At 57.0% G+C, this 15357-nt stretch overlaps 1 pseudogene; it reads right to left on the minus strand.

The window, feature by feature from the left end:
- Window positions 1-1673: 1673 nt before the first annotated feature.
- Window positions 1674-15246, minus strand: LOC101933916 (cathepsin W-like; annotated as a pseudogene).
- Window positions 15247-15357: the final 111 nt, after the last annotated feature.

The raw sequence follows: 15357 nt of genomic DNA on the forward strand, positions 1-15357 counted from the left end.
CTTTTATCTTTCAGGCTCTGAACTAAAACATCAGGAGACCTGGTACTAGCTGAAGAATTATAAAATACCATGGTTATAGTGCCGCAACAAAGTCTGTGTTGCATGTTCTGTGTTGCATGTTCATATTCTGTGTCTGTCTCTGGTGCAGGGCTGGCACAACCCATTAGGTGACCTAAGCGGTCACCTAGGGCACTAACATTTGGGGGAGCGGAGATGCCGGCGGCTGGATCTTCGGCCGCCCCGGTCATCGACGGTATTTTGGGGGCGGGACCTTCCGGCGGTATTTCGGGGGAGGGGTCATTGAGGAGCCACGCAAACAATGGAAACCCTGGGCCTCAGGGAGCCCTAGTGGAAGAGTTCCTCTGAGAGAAGGTCCTGAGGGGGCTTGTCCCGGTCTCTCTGCATAGTGGGGGGATTTGTGGGAGCAGGGGGTTCATGAAGGTCACAGATAAAGTCTGAGCAAGAGCCAGGAGCCATCGTCAGCCACAGCCAGTGTTTAACAGGGAGAGGACAACGGGGGGCAGGGATCATTCCATTGCTTGGGGGCTTCCAATCCAGAGGGGATGTGGCTCTAGCTCAGTGAGCAGATCTGGGCTGAACTCCGGAACGGTGGGGGTGAGATTTGGGATTCAATCATCTCTTTAGATTTCCAGGGGTCCCTTCTTGTGGCTCCTGTGATGGAGAACCCCTCCCCCCCCCCCAACCCCAGGCTGGCTGGATTGGCTGTGGGATCAAGGACTCCTCTCTCCTTTGCATTGAACCTGTGCTCAGGATCTACCCCGCCCCCCCTTCCCCAGGTCCAGGGCATCGGCCCCACCTTCAAACTGACCCTCCACATTCAGAACACGTCAGCTGGGCGCCCCTCCATCAACCTGCTAGTGAGCTTCCTCTACGACCAGAGCCTCTATGCCATGAAGAGAGCCTTCTTCAAGGTACCCCCACCCCCCAACACCTCTGACCACCCCTACAGGCCCCTGCACTCTGCCTGACTCAGCTTTGTCTCCCTACAGGCCCCCATGCTGGTCCCGGGACTGAACTACCCCATTGAAACCTTTGTGGAGTGTCTGAGCGACAAGGGGATCTCAGACATCATCAAGGTTTGTACAGGGACACCCCACCCCAGAGAGTTGTCTGACCCTTTAAAATGCTTCCACCTTCCTCCTGGGGTGGGGAGTAGGACCCAGAGGAGGCTGCATCTCAGTGCTAAGGGAGGGAAACGTGTATAAAAAGCCCCTGCGCCCCACCCCAGAGGTGGCTGCATCTCAGTGCCAGGGGAGGGATCCGTGTATAAAAAGTCCCTGTACCCCACCCCAGAGGTGGCTGCATCACAGCACTGGGCGCTCTGTCTTCTCTCTTGCAGGCGTCTGTATTGCGGGATGGCCAGAGCATGCCCTTGCTGACTGCCCATATCAACATGCCAGTGAGTGAGGGCCTGGTTGCTGCCTGAACCGCCTCTGGGGGGCGATAGAGACCAGATCTGCAGTAGATCCCATAGGAGCCCTCACTGGATCAGAGCCAGGACTGGGAGCCAAGGCCCCCGGCTGTGCAGTAAACCACCAGCTGCCCTAGGGTGCACACTGCTGACTTGGGACCATGTAGAGGGGGGTGTCGGGGCTGCCGTCCCCCCACCCACCTAGGGTGCAAACCCAGCTCCTTACATCAGAGGGGGTGGGGGGAGTTTGGAATTAAGATCTGCTGGGGAAAGGGCTGTTTCTCCCCCATCATGGCATTGGGGCAGCACCTGGAAACCCCCTTAGCTGTGATCGTAGCATCCCAATAAAGCCAGCACCGTTGCTGTACCAAGGGTGCTGGTTTGTGGAGTGCGCAGCGCGGGGGGAGATGGGGGGTACACTCGGGTTAACAATTAAACAACCTCCCCCCATCAAAGGGGCCACACACAGCACATAAAAGCAGTTTAATGGCAGTTTCATGGCCCCTTTCCCTGCTGCAGCAAAGGGAAGGAGCATTCACCTGGAGGCAGTGTTGCTGGAAGGGCCGAGCCCAGTTCTCGGTACCTGTGGGCATGAAGCTAGAGCACTCTGACTATCGAATTCATTCCCCCATCACCCAGCGAAGACCCCTGGCCCCAGTTATTTTTGTCTTGGCGGTGGCAAGGGTCTTGGCAGGGAGTCAGCAGGCTCTCTGCAGCAGCAGCACCCCCTTCAGGGCGGGCAGAGGATGTTATGTCTCGGAGCCCCAATGCGGTGGATGGTGGCTGTTACAGGGAACGTGGTGATGCCGCAGGCGTTACTGCCGCGATGGAGACGGTAATAGCCCTGCCGAGGGGACACGCGGTTAGGGACAGATGGTACTGGACAGTCTTTCCTCACCCAGGGCTGCTCTACGCCGGGTACTTACATAAAATCTACACACCCCGAGAGACGTAGCAGTGCCGCCCGGCCCCTGCAGTAGCCTGCGCTAGGTGGATGGAAGAATTCTCCCGCCTCTCAGGGAGGTGGATGAAGTTCAGTGACAGGAGAACCCCTGCCACTGGTGGAGGTGGCGGTGCAGCTCTGTCGTGGTAGTGGTTTAAGTGTAGACATACCCTCAGTCTGCCTTTCCATCAAACTGGAACGGGGTCGGAACCTGGACAGGGAGTGGATAATACAGGGGTGGCCAACCTGTGGCTCAGGAGACGCATGCGGCTCTTCAAAAGTTAATATGCGGCTCCTTATATAGGCACCGACTCCGGGGCTGGAGCTACAGGTGTCAACTTTCCAATGTGCTGGGGGGTGCTCACTGCTCAACCCCTGGCTCTGCCACAGGCCCTGTCCCCACCCTGCCCTCTCCCCTGAGCCTGCTGTGCCCTCACTCCTCCCCCCTCACACCCTAGAGCCTCCTGTATGCCACAAAACAGCTGATGGGGAGGTGCGGGGAGGAAGGGGAAAGGCGCTGATTGGTGGGGCTGCCAGTAGGTGGGACGCACTGGGAATAGGGTGGGGGGGAAGAGCTGATAGGGGGCTGCTGATGTATTACTGTGGCTCATTGGCAATGTACATTGATAAATTCTGGCTCCTTTTCAGACTGGCCATTCCTGGTATAATAAAAGCCCACACCTCACCCCAGTGGAGGCTGTGTCTTAGCGTTAGGCAGGGCATCCCTGTATAAACAGTCCCTGCACCCAACCCAGAGGCCATCTCTGTAGGATCCCACAGCACAGCCTCCTTCAGACAAAACCAGCCCACACCCCCACAGACAGCACTGCCCTGGGGGCAGCCCCATACACTCCCCACTCACCTTCTCTCCCCAGCCTTCCCCCCTGGAGTTCTGGATGACCCAGTACCGCCTTTTCTTCACTGCAATGAATTGGTGAAGAGAAAGGCACAGTGGTCTTAGTGCTTCTGACAGCTGAGCCCCCTTCGTTTAACCCCATCTCACCCCAATCCAAACCCTTGCACTGCCCATCCCCACTCACCATCTTCCCCGTAGCCAACCAGCAGGCCAACATGATCCACCTGGTCTGGACTACAGCTCTTCACCAAGGGCTGGGAGATGCCATTTTTATAATGCTGCAGAGGCACAAAATTGAGCGGAAACTGAGTTGAGTGGTGGGGCTTAGTGGGCGAGTCACCATGGGATGGGCTGAATAGCCAGAGGGCTTCTCCCGCATTGCTAATTGGTGGCACGTACCTTCATGATAGCTGAGTTCAGGGTAACTGTGATTGGGCCCTTGCTTGCGACGTGTGCAGCTATTTCTACAAGAGGAAACCCAAAAGTACTGGATGAGGAGGAGGACCCAGGGACAAACACCCCTGACCCAGGCATGGCCCTACCAGTCTGCTGCTGTCCCCACACACTGGCTACAGTCGCCCTTGCCCCTCCCTGTCTCCTCTGGGCCCCCTGCACCCCTCACATTCCCCCTCTGATGCTCAGAGCTCCCCCAGGTGGAAGCATGAAACTAACCAGCGCCTTGCTGGTTTCACACACATCACCCCATGCACCCTCCTGCCTATGAACAGCTGCCTGGAAACTGACCAGGTCTTGATCAGTTCTGTCCCTGCTTCCCCCCTCTCCCTCCCCCCAGCCCTCTTTGTTGCCCCCTAATCCTGTTCTACTGCCCTCACTTGCTCCCTTTCCCCCAGAACTCCCCGTGAATGGCGCACTCCCCCCTGGCCCCAGTGCTGGCCCCACCCCAACCCCTCTCCCCCCCAGGACTCACCCACTTCATCTCCAGGTAGTGTCTGGAAGCCCTGGATATAGGCAGGCTCATTGAGGTTGTGGCATGTCTCCTGTCTCCTTGCGTAGGGATAGGCATCCTCGCTGGTCAGACCACCTGGGAGGGAGTGTATGTGAAAAGTCTGGGATGGGCCCAGAGCGCCTCATTCCCTGCTCCATCCTGCCCCTGTTCTGGACTCGGATCAGAGTAAACCCCCTCCCCCCAAATTCAGCCTGTCACAAAGAGTGTGGCTAGAGCAGGGTCTAGGACTGAGGTGGGGTTTCCCTTCTGTATACAGTAATGGGAAAATTGCTTCCAGTCTGGGTCAGGGTCCATGCAGCACCTGGCGTGATGGGGGCTCCAATCTCAGTCAGGGTCTGCGCAGCATCCAATGATGGGGGCTGCAGACTGGGCTGGGGGCCCCCAATCTCAGTCAAGGGATCTGTGCAGCAGCTGTGGTGACAGGGCCCTAATCTGGGTCGGGATCTGTGCTGTGCCTGGCACGATGCGGGGCCCCAGTCGGAGTGAGTCTCCATGCACTAAAGTATCCTCACAGTAAACAGTTGTGAAGGGTGAACAGGGGACAGTTCTGGGGGCTGTAGGGGGTTTGTTGTCTGCAGGGCAAAGGACCACACATCCCTCCAGTGCCTACGTACCCTTGTGTAACACCGTAGTGAAGGCGTCCCACACGTAGCCCCCTTTGCACCCCGCTCCGCACAAGCTGCAGTCCAACACCTCTGCAAGGGAAGTAGTGGGTGAGCACCAAGCCAGCTCACCCTCCCCCCAGTCAGATCCTGGGATCCTGCTCCTGCTGGGTGGCACACACTGACCAGGAAAGACCCCAGTGGGTACTGGCTCATCCAACAGGCAGAACGTCCCACAGTGGCTCCCACTGGGGTGATGAACAACCCACCCCTGGATGGAGAGACTCAGCACCTGCCACCCCCTGCTTTAACATCTGGTGGGGGAGAGTTCCACAGGCAGGGCTCAGCTGATAATAGACTGGGGTTGGGGGGTGTGGTCAGTGACGGGATCCTACCTTACCAGAAGGCAAGTCTGTGGTGGGGCTGTCCCCCCACCCCTCTGAGTGCTAACAGGGTGAAAATATGTGAAACCCCATGCATGGAGACATGGTCCCTCTATACCCCACACACCCAGCCTGCTCCCAGGCCTGTGAATGGTTACAAGCTCCCAGTTTGGGACAGGAAGTGAAGGGGGTACTTTACACACACACTAACTCTCATTCTCAGGGGGAGGAGCTTAGAACAGCCCCAGGCGCCCTCTCCTCTGTGCCCCATTCATCCTGGCCTGTAGGGCTTCTGCACACATCAGGGCAGCGCTGGGGTGCCCCGCCCTGTGCCAGTCGAGGGGGCGAGGCTCCCCAGCCCCTACCTTGCACCGAGAGGTTCCGGGGCTGGTGGAAGTGGATGTTCCAGAGGGACTCGATGTTGGCAACGGCAGTGAAGGCCCAGCAGGAGCGGCACTTTTTGCCCTGCAGAGAGAGGGGTGAGGCCCAGAGTGGCGCTGGGGGCGCTGTGCTGTAGGGCAGGAGGGGGCGCTCTCCCCAGCCTCAGCGCTGACCCCAATGCCCCAGCTGAGGGAGTGGGCGCCGCCTGGGGTTAGCAGTGGGGAGGGGAGTGGGGGTGGAACAATTTTGTCATTACTGAGCCCCCCATGGCTCCCCCTGTCCTGCCCCATCTAACTGCCTGTCTGGGGGGCACCCAAACTTCCCACAACTACCTGGTCCTTCAAGGCAGTCACAGCCCCCGCCTTCCTCCAATCGCAGAATGGGGGTGGCTCCTTCCTCGGGAGCTGGGGGGCCTGGCGCATGGTGTGGGGTGGGGGGCTCTAGAACATCCCCTGGGACTCCTCATCTGGGGAGATGGAGGGAGATGACGTTGAAAGGGGAAGTGAGGGGTGCAGAGCATTGGGGGGGCAGGGGAAAGGGATGCAGAATGGTGGGGGCGGCGAAGGGAAGGGTGCAGAGCAGCTGGGGATTGGGGAAGGGGGATGCAGAGCAGAGGGGGCGGGGAAGGTGCACGGGAGGGGTACAGAGCAATGGGAGGGGGAAAGGAAGGAGTGCAGAGTAGGGGGAGCAGAGAAGGTGCATGGGATGGATGGAGAGTAGTTGTGGGAAGGGGGTGCATAGCGGTGGGGGCGGGGAAGGGAGAAGGTGCACGGGAGGGGCACAGGGTGGGAAAGGGGGGGCTCAGGGTGTGCAGAGCGGTGGGCAAAGGGGAAGGGAGGGGTGCAGAGCTGCAGGGGAGAGGGATGCGGTGCTCGGAGGCGCTGGGGTCGCTCCCCACCTGTCCAAGTCACTGAAGCGGGTCACCCCGTACTGCCCCGTGCCCAGCTCCGTCTCCTGCAGCCGCCGCGCCGCGAGCAGGCTCCGTGTGAAGATCCCGAAGCGTCTGCGCTGCTCTGGAGGAGAGTGTGGGGGGGTCACGGGCACTGGGGGGCACGACACCCCCAGCCAGTGGCATTGGACACCCTGACCCCCCAGCACAAATCGGGGCGGGGATTTTCCACCGTCCCCGCGCCTCTTTCCGCTGCCAGCTACAGAGCCGAGCCACAGGGGACTGGGTGTGAAACCAGCGTGACAGAAAGAGCGAGACAGCAGCGGAGCCCCCGCCCCTCCCGCGCATCCCCCTGGCCCTGGGGGGAGGGGAACATGCAGGGCCCAGGGAAGGAAGCTTGCACCAGCCGCAGGCAGGCTGGGCTTAGAGGTGGCTGGTCACAGAGGCGTGGAGAAGGGGATTGGAGGTGGACAGACCAGCCCGCCTCAGCCCCATCCGTCCCCCTGCTGCCCCCCACATTCTCCCCTTGGTAACAGCCCCCAGGAAGAGCCGCCTGCCCCCCCACACCAACAGCCCCCCATTCCCGTCCTGTTCCTCGCCTGCGGGGCTCCTGTAGGTTCTGTTGAACTGAATCATAAAATCCTTGAACATTCGAGTCACTTCAGCCTGAAATGGACAAACCGGCAGAATGGTGGGGAGCGAAGGGGCGTCCCAGCAACCAGTGCCCCTGCCTCAATCCCCACTCCCAGCCCCCGGCTACCCACAGCCATACTGGTGCCCCCCAATCCCCACCCACAGCCCCCTACTTTGGGGTGTAGGGTGGAGTCCACTGCTGTCTGGGATGGATGGGAGAACATGCCTGTCTAGGTGGGTGGGCGTTGGTGTCTGTGCGCAGTTTGGGTGTCAGAGGGGGGAGCACGTGGAGCATGGGGGAGTGTGCAAGGAGTGTGAGGCACCGACTGGCCTACAGTGGTGGGGAATGGCTACAGGACCTTCCCCGCTCGCGGGTGCTGGCTCCAATCCCCGTCCCTGGATTCTCCACACATGCACCAAATGCTGGGTCTCAGCACAGTAGCCAGTGAGTCTTGGCACAGACACTCGGTGTCTTCTCTGTCCTTCTCTGGCTTTCAGGCCCACTCCGCCCCAAAACTGCTCCCTCCAGGTGCATCCTTCATCCCTTACCTTGCTGAGTTCAAGGGGCAGGACGGAGCCAGGTGGGAGGGCCCAGGCCCAGACCCACAGCAGCAGGAGACAGGGACTCAGGACTCCAGGCCCCATGGAGTAGCAGCTCACTACCTGCCTAGGCATCCTGTGGGGGGGGTTATATGGGGAGGGGCAGGCAGAAGAGTGAGGGAAACCACAGATCAGAGGAGCTGCAGGTGTGAGATCCGGGGACAGGGGGCAGATGTGTGTATGTGGGGAGGGAATCCGAGATGTGGGGGTTGGCTTCAGACGTCCAAGCAGCCTCAAACCTGCTCCTGTGCCCTTAGGGGCCGCACCACGGAGGGGGGCAGATTTGGGGACAATGGGGCATTGTTCCATCCATTCCCATCGCTCACCTGCCCTACTACATTTACTGTGAGGCACCATCCCCTGGTGACCACCCTCCCCCCATGGGAGGTAAGAGTCCCTCAGAATCTAGGGACCTCGGGAGCAAAGACGCTTATGGAAGCCACAGCACAGTGAACCTCTGTCTGGGGTTGGCCTGGCCATGCTGGAATTCGGCCCGGATGCCTGGGTCCGCACCCTGAGTCCAGGGGAAAGGCTCAGCCGTGACCTCCAGGTAACACTGCACTGGAGAGGTGAGGCACATAGCACCCCTTACTGAACCCCCCGCAGTGCTGCACCCCCATAGGGCTGCACTAGGGCATTGGGGCCAGCACTGAGTGTGAGGGGAGAGTGCCCCTCTTGGCCACTATCGGCAGACAGGATACTGGGCTGGATGGATCTTTGGTCTGACACAGTACAGCCATTCTTATGTTATGTTCTTATCCCCCTACTGAATCCCCACCCTGTGGCCTGTCTAGCTAGCGAGGCAGGACCTGATCAGAGACATCATTGAGTCCATCGCACCTAGTCCCCCGCCCTTCACGGCCTGGAACAGGTGCAGGCGCTGAGCTTCCAAGCAGCTAACCACCTGACAGATTTCAGCCCTGCAGGGCCCCACCCCCAGCTCATTGTACCCAGCACCACCGGGCTCTGTGCTTCATCCTGACACTGCCCGTACATCCCACCACACAGCTCCCACCCCAACAACTCCTCAGCTTTATACTCAATTTATCCCCAGGACCCCAGACTCCCAATCTCTCCTCCTGCCTCCCAGTTGGGCTCATTTAGTTGAACAGTTGTTGTGTTTTAAGGGTCCCAGACCTAGGGCCTGTGTGGGAAGGCAGAGGGATCATTAGTGTGAAAGGTCTGAAATCTCCATCACTTCAGGAAACGTGGTGCCTGATTCACCAGTGAGTGGGGAGCCCAGGGCTGGGAAAGCAGAGGGCTGTGGGTCAGGATTGGGCCCGGGGCTGGGAAAGCAGGGGGCTGCGGGTCGGGATTGGGCCCAGGAGTGTTGAATATTGTGTTATGGTGTATAATAGCGTTGTGGTGTGTAGTCATGTAGCAGGACTATGTGATGGTTGTGGTGTGTAGTTATGTTGCACTGTTGTGTACCCATGGTGTGTTGCATAGGATCGTTTATGTTGTGTAGTAGTGCTGTGGTAGGTTCTGGTGTTGTCGTGGTTGTGGTATGCAGAGTTGTGTAGCAGTGCTTTGTTGTTTAGGGGCTGTGTAGCAGTGTTGTGTTGTGTGGTTGTTGTCACGTGCAGTTGGGTGGCAGTGTTGTAGTGCAGGAGATTGTGTTACGTTGTTGCGTTGTCTCCCTCCAGCTGCAGGGAGCAGGCCCTCGCCCAGGCGGGGACCACACTGCTCTGGCTGCTGTGACTGGACTGAGCCCCTGAGATCCCGAGGCGGGGCAGCTGCAGATGGCCTGGGCCGAGGCCAGCACATGGCTCCCAGCAGCCCCTGTGGGTAGCATCTGAGTGAGTGACACCCGCTGCTCCCCTCTCACCTGGAACACACCCTACAGCCCCACCCTCAAGTCCCTCCCCCCTAGGGGCAGCACCAAAATGATACACTCCCCCCTTGCACCCCACAGAGTCCCCCCAACCACCTACCCTCACATTGATTCCCCCCTCCCCTGTACACCTCCCAGTGACCCACTGCTTCCCTCTTTGTACCCCCGTCCTTCCCTTGCCCTCCTTCTGCCCCACTCCGCCCCCTTTGGGGGGGGCAGCACTGGAATAAGTGACACTCCCCTCTCATTGGCTGCTGCTCGCCCATCCCATGGTAAGCAATCAGGTGATCCCATTTGTGTGTCTGCAGCTATATCTTCCAATCAGATGCTGCTGATCCACCAGCAGGGCTGCTTCCCGATCTCACTACCGGGTTAATCCACTGGATCCTTCCCCCAACAGCCAAGGATGGGCCAGGACTCCTGGGTGCTATCTTGGCTCTGGGAGGGGAGTGGGGTGTAGTGGTTAGAGCAGGGGGCTGCGAGTCAGGACTCCTGGGTTTGATTCCCAGGAGTGGTATCTAGTGGTTCGGGGGGGGACAACACACCAGAATTCCTAGGTTTGCTCCTAGCTTTGCCCCTTGCCTCCCTGAATGTCTTGAGAGTGCACTTGTCTATAACTTCCCCTAACATTCCCTCTGCAGACCCCAGACATCTGGTCCCCCCCATTCCTATCACCCCCTGAAGTCCAAAGGCACCCCCATGTGGAGACCATCCCTCCAGTCCCTACTCCTCTTCCTCCTCGTCCTGCTGACCCCTATAGGCCTCCTGATTCCTGAAGATCCCTCTGCAGAGACCAAAAGCCCCAGTCCATTCCTCTGTCTCTGAGAACCCCCCCTCACAGCCTTCCCTCTGTGCCCCCAGATCTCATCTGGCAAAGCTGGGTGCACCATCTCAAGTCCTTCGCCTTCACTGAGTTCCTGGGCCCCCCAACCTGCCAGACGGATAGTCACAGAGCAGGTGGGGAAGCACCACCCTTCCTGATGCTTCCCAGCTGCCCCCCTGTCACATGGGGGGTGGGGAGAAATACCTTGATTGCTGCAGGGTGTGGGGCAGTACTGTCTGATCCCTGGAGGGCAAGATCTGGTACCAGCCTGATCGCAGCCAGAGGTGAGGCCCCAATTGTAGCCCGATCCCTCAGGAGAGTGGGAGGCTGACCAGTACTGATACGATCCCTGTGTGGTTGCCCTGCCTCCAGGCCACTCACTGCACGTTGTAGTGATGAATTAGATGGGGAGAACCCCGCCATGCTACTAGCCCTCGGTTCTCCACCTTGCAGGGCCCTGGCTGCCGGGCGCGTGAGACCGCTGCTCTTTGCCTTCCTGCACAGCGCAGGGCTGGAACTGCCTCTGGTCCAGCCAGATGGCACCTGCTCCTACACCCCCCTCTAGAGCCTCAGCTTGGACGTCACCATCATTGCTGTGGGGATCTTCCTGGGGGGCAGCTGCTGCACTGACTTAAGTCACTCTCTCTCCTATACCAGCAGGATGCACCCCCACAATGCTCCTCCAAGCTGTGGCAGTACCATCCCTTGGGGGTGCAGTGGAGCATGATGACTCTCTGCAACCTAAGGTGTCCATCCCCTCCCTGCCCCACAGAGCCCCACAATCCAGCAGGTGCCCCCAAATCCTCCCTACAGCAAGAGGCACAATCTCAGCTCTTACCAGCCCCTGGGGGCTGTAATACAGAGCTCCCTGCATGGCTTTGGGAGGGGTTGCATTTGAACAGTGTATCAGGGGAAGAAAAATAATAAAACCCTGATAAAGTTACCCCTGTTTTAGTACAAGTCAGTGGTGTGGCTCTGTGACAAGTGGGGACACAGCGTAAGCCCCTACTACTCTCCCATGCTGCCAGTCACTGCTCATCACTCCAAGACCCTGATCCTGCCCATGGGGCTGGATGCCAGTGGGTGAAGGGTTCCCCCCCCCCCAGCTGATGGTCAATTTCACAGCTGGGTCCATTTCTGAAGAGTTCAGAAGGGTCCATCAGATCATCTAGACAGCTTTAGTTTGAGAAAGAGGAGGAAGTAACCAGGAGAACAGCCATTGTAGACTTGAGTCACACCAACAGGCAGGAAGTGGTAGCAAGCCTAGAAGTAGAAGGCAGTTTGGGTTAAAGTGATCAGGAAATGAGTTCATACCTCTAAGGAAAGGAAGAGGTGAGAGCAGCAAAATAAAGAACATGGACTTCACCGAAGCAGACTTTAACAAATTCCGAGATAAGGTCCTGTGGGAAGAAAACCTATGGGATAAGAGTTCAGGAGATGTGGCAGTTTCTCAAGGACGCAATATTAAAGGCACAACAGCAGACTATCCCAGTGCAAAGGAAAGATGAGAACAATAGTAAAAGGCCACTGTTGCTCCTTCAGGAGTTCTTTACATCACCTGAAAAATCAAAAAGGAATTCTACGAAAAGTAGAAACAGACAAACGGCTAAGGTGGAGTACAACAAACAGCACAAACGTGTAAAGACAAATTCAGAAAGGCAAAGGCACAAAATGAGTTACAGCTGGAAAGGGACATAAAAGGCAAAAGAAGAGGTTCCTTAAATAAATTAGGAGCATGAGAAAGATGAAAGAACGTGTAGGCCGTCCACTTAGCAGGTAAGGAGAGCCAGTAACTGACGCTATCAGGAAGGCTGAGATGTTTAATGCCTATTTTGCTTTAGTCTTCACAAAAAAGCTTAACGGTGACCAAATACTCAACACAATTAATAGTAACAAAAAGGGGGAAGGAATGCAAGCCACGATAAGGAAAGAACAGGTTGGCAGGGCCTGATGAAATTCACCCTAGGGTACTTAAGAAACTAGCTGAAACAACCTCAGAACCATTACCAATTATCTTTGAGAACTCATGGAGGAAAGGGGAGGTCCAAGAAGACTGGAGATGGGAAAACTTTGTTCTCCTTTTTAAAGATAGGTACTATCTAATTTCCTTCTTTGATAGGGTTACTGGCCTAGTGGAGTTGGAGGGAAGTAGATGATGTAATATCATGCTTTTGACACAGTCCCATAAGCAAACTAGGGAAATGTGCGCCCACTTTATAGTAATTTCTTCTAGACCACAACTGGCTGAAAGACCGTACTCAAGTAGTTACCAATGGTTCACTGTCAAACTGGAGGTTGTATATAGAGAGATCCCACAGGGGTCAGTCCTGGGTCCATCACTATTCAATATTTTCATCAGTTACTTGGATTGCAGATGACACCAAGCTAGGGTGGTTGCAAGTACTTTGGAGGGCAAGATGAGAATTCTTCAATTTGTCAACATAATTTGGAACTGATCTGAAATTAACAAGATGACATTCTATAAAGACAAGTCCAAAGTACTGCCCTCAGGCAGGAAAACAAATCAAATGTGCAACTATAAAATGGCTAGGTGCTAGTACTGCTGAAAAGGATCTGGGGGCCATAGGGGATCACAAACTGAATGAGTCAACAATCTGATGCCGTTGCAAAGACAGGCTCATATAATTGTGGGGTGCATTAACTGGAGTGTCATATGTAAGACACAGAAGGCAACTGTCCCGCTTTACTCACCACTGGGGAGGCCTCAGCTGGAGTAGTGTGTCCAGTTCTGGGCACCGCACTTTAAGAAAGATGTGGAGAAATTGGTGGGAGTCCAGAAGAGAACAAAAAAAAATGATAAAAGGCTTAGAAATCCTGATCTATACGGAAAGGTTAATAAAAACTGGGTATGTTTAGGTGTGAGAAAAGATTGAGGGGGTCCGGATAGTCCAATATGTTAAGGGCTGGCACAAAGAGGTTGATGATCAATTGTTCTCCATGTCCACTGAAGGCAGGACAAGAAGTAATGGGCTTAATCTGCAGCAAGGGAGATTTAGGTCAGATACTAGAGGATAGTTAAGCTCTGAGACAGGCTTCCAAAGGAGGTTGCAGAATTCCTGTCACTGGAGGTTTTTAAGAACAGGCTGGACAAAACATATGTCAGACGTTGTCTAGGTTTACTTGGACCGTCCTCAGCACGGGGGCTGAACTTGATGACTGCGTGAGGTCCATGCCAGTCCTATATTTCTACCTTGAGCCTCCTATCTATCACAAACCATTAAATCACACCCAGTTCTCTGTATTGAGCCCCAGGACCTTGGTTAGACCAAACCATTTCAGTCCTCAGGAGATTAACTCGTTGCGTGCCCCAGATAGAGAATAGAAGAAACTGAGGGGTCCTGGATGCCCAAGACTCCTGCGCTGGCAGGGAATCGCTGAGGTGAGCCATGCCCAGGTGATCCCAGCAGCTGACCTGCACCCTGTGCTGCACAGGAAGGAGAAAACCACCAAGGTCCCTGCCAATCTCTGACCAGGGAGATTCCTTCCTGACCCCAAATCTGGCCATCAGCTGGACCCTGAGATGTGAACAAGACTCCCAGCCAGGTAGCTAGAAAGGAATCACTGAACCACCTCAGAGGCCAGCCCAACCCATCTGGCGTCCTATCTCCAGCTGTGGCCAATCCCTGATGTTTCAGAGGAAGGTGGAAAAAAGAGCCCACCGATGCCTAGAACGTTCCCCGACATTGTGGAGCTGCCCGGCCATGGCATTCAGACCGAGAAATGCTGTCCTGTAGAGAGCAAGGACCTTGCACGCTCGGCCAGCTACAACGGTAATGGGAGCTGCATGTGAACCTGAGGTAAGTAGATCCATTCACCGAGGGCAGCACTCAAACCTGCAGCACAAACACAGTGGCCACAGCGGGTCCACTTGAGCCACATCACTTCCCTCCAGACAGATGGACAGGAGAGGAGCAGGAGTTTGGGGGAGGGAGGGTTTAAAAAAAGACAGACAGCAAGAAGAGTTCCAGGCAGTTTACCCCCAACAGTGGGTGATTTGGAGCCAGCCAACATCGGGGGAGGGAGGATAAGGAACACTTCCCATCAACACTGTTAGACAGGGTGGAGACTTTAGGTGTGTGGGGGAGCGGGGGTGTTCAAAGGAACCTTGGAGTCCAGAGCCTGGCAGAGCCAGGAGTAGAACCAGCAGACCTGATGTCCAGCACTCCCTCCCCCACCCAGGGGCAACAGATTTGTATAATTTTTGGTAGTGCCCAGAGCGGGTCCAAGTCCCGCAGGCCCCACCTCACCCCCACCGCCTAAGGCTCTGGGAGGGAGTTTGGGTGTGGCAGGGGGGGAAGGGTCAGGCTCTGGGAGGGAGTTTAGGTGCGGACTCTGGGCTGGGGAAGGGGTGCGGGAGAGGGTGAGGGGTGCAGCGCTTACCTTGGGCAGCTCCCAAAAGTGACCCATGCCCCCCTCTGGCAGCAGCTCCTAGGTGGGGGGCCAGAGGGGTCTCCACATGCTGCTGCTCGCAGGCACCGCCCCTGCAGCTCCCATTGGCCACAGCTCAGGGCAGGGGTGGCGCACAGAGATGCGCCCCGAGGGGCCGCAGGGATGTACCGTCCGCTTCCGGAAGCGGAGCGGGTGGGCAGGAAGCCGCCTTAGCCCCATTGTGCTGCTGGTGGTGGCAGCAGGGGCCCTGGGCTCTTTTAAATTGCCCAGGGGCGGTAGGCAGGGCTAGGGGGGGATGCTCCAGGGGAGGCAGCCGGCAGGGCCAGGGGAGAGACCCGGCCCTGAACTTTGGTGGAGCTGGGCCCCGTGCTCTCATATTGGTGGAGCACGGGCCCCACAGGCCCATACAACTTGCCCCCCTGCCCCCACCATGTTCTAATCCGGTAGCTGCACCCCTCTCCGAGCCAGGGACAGAACGCATCTGTCATGCCACATCCCAGCAGGCAGTGCATAGAGGGGATACAGTTTTCTCCAGAGCAATCCCAGGGACATGATAGGTCAGGGCTCCCAATGGAATCAGGGATGAGGTGGAAGATTTTCCCCC

The sequence above is a fragment of the Chrysemys picta genome, chromosome 7, assembly GCF_011386835.1.
Source record: "Chrysemys picta bellii isolate R12L10 chromosome 7, ASM1138683v2, whole genome shotgun sequence".
NCBI classification, from domain to species: Eukaryota; Metazoa; Chordata; order Testudines; family Emydidae; genus Chrysemys; species Chrysemys picta.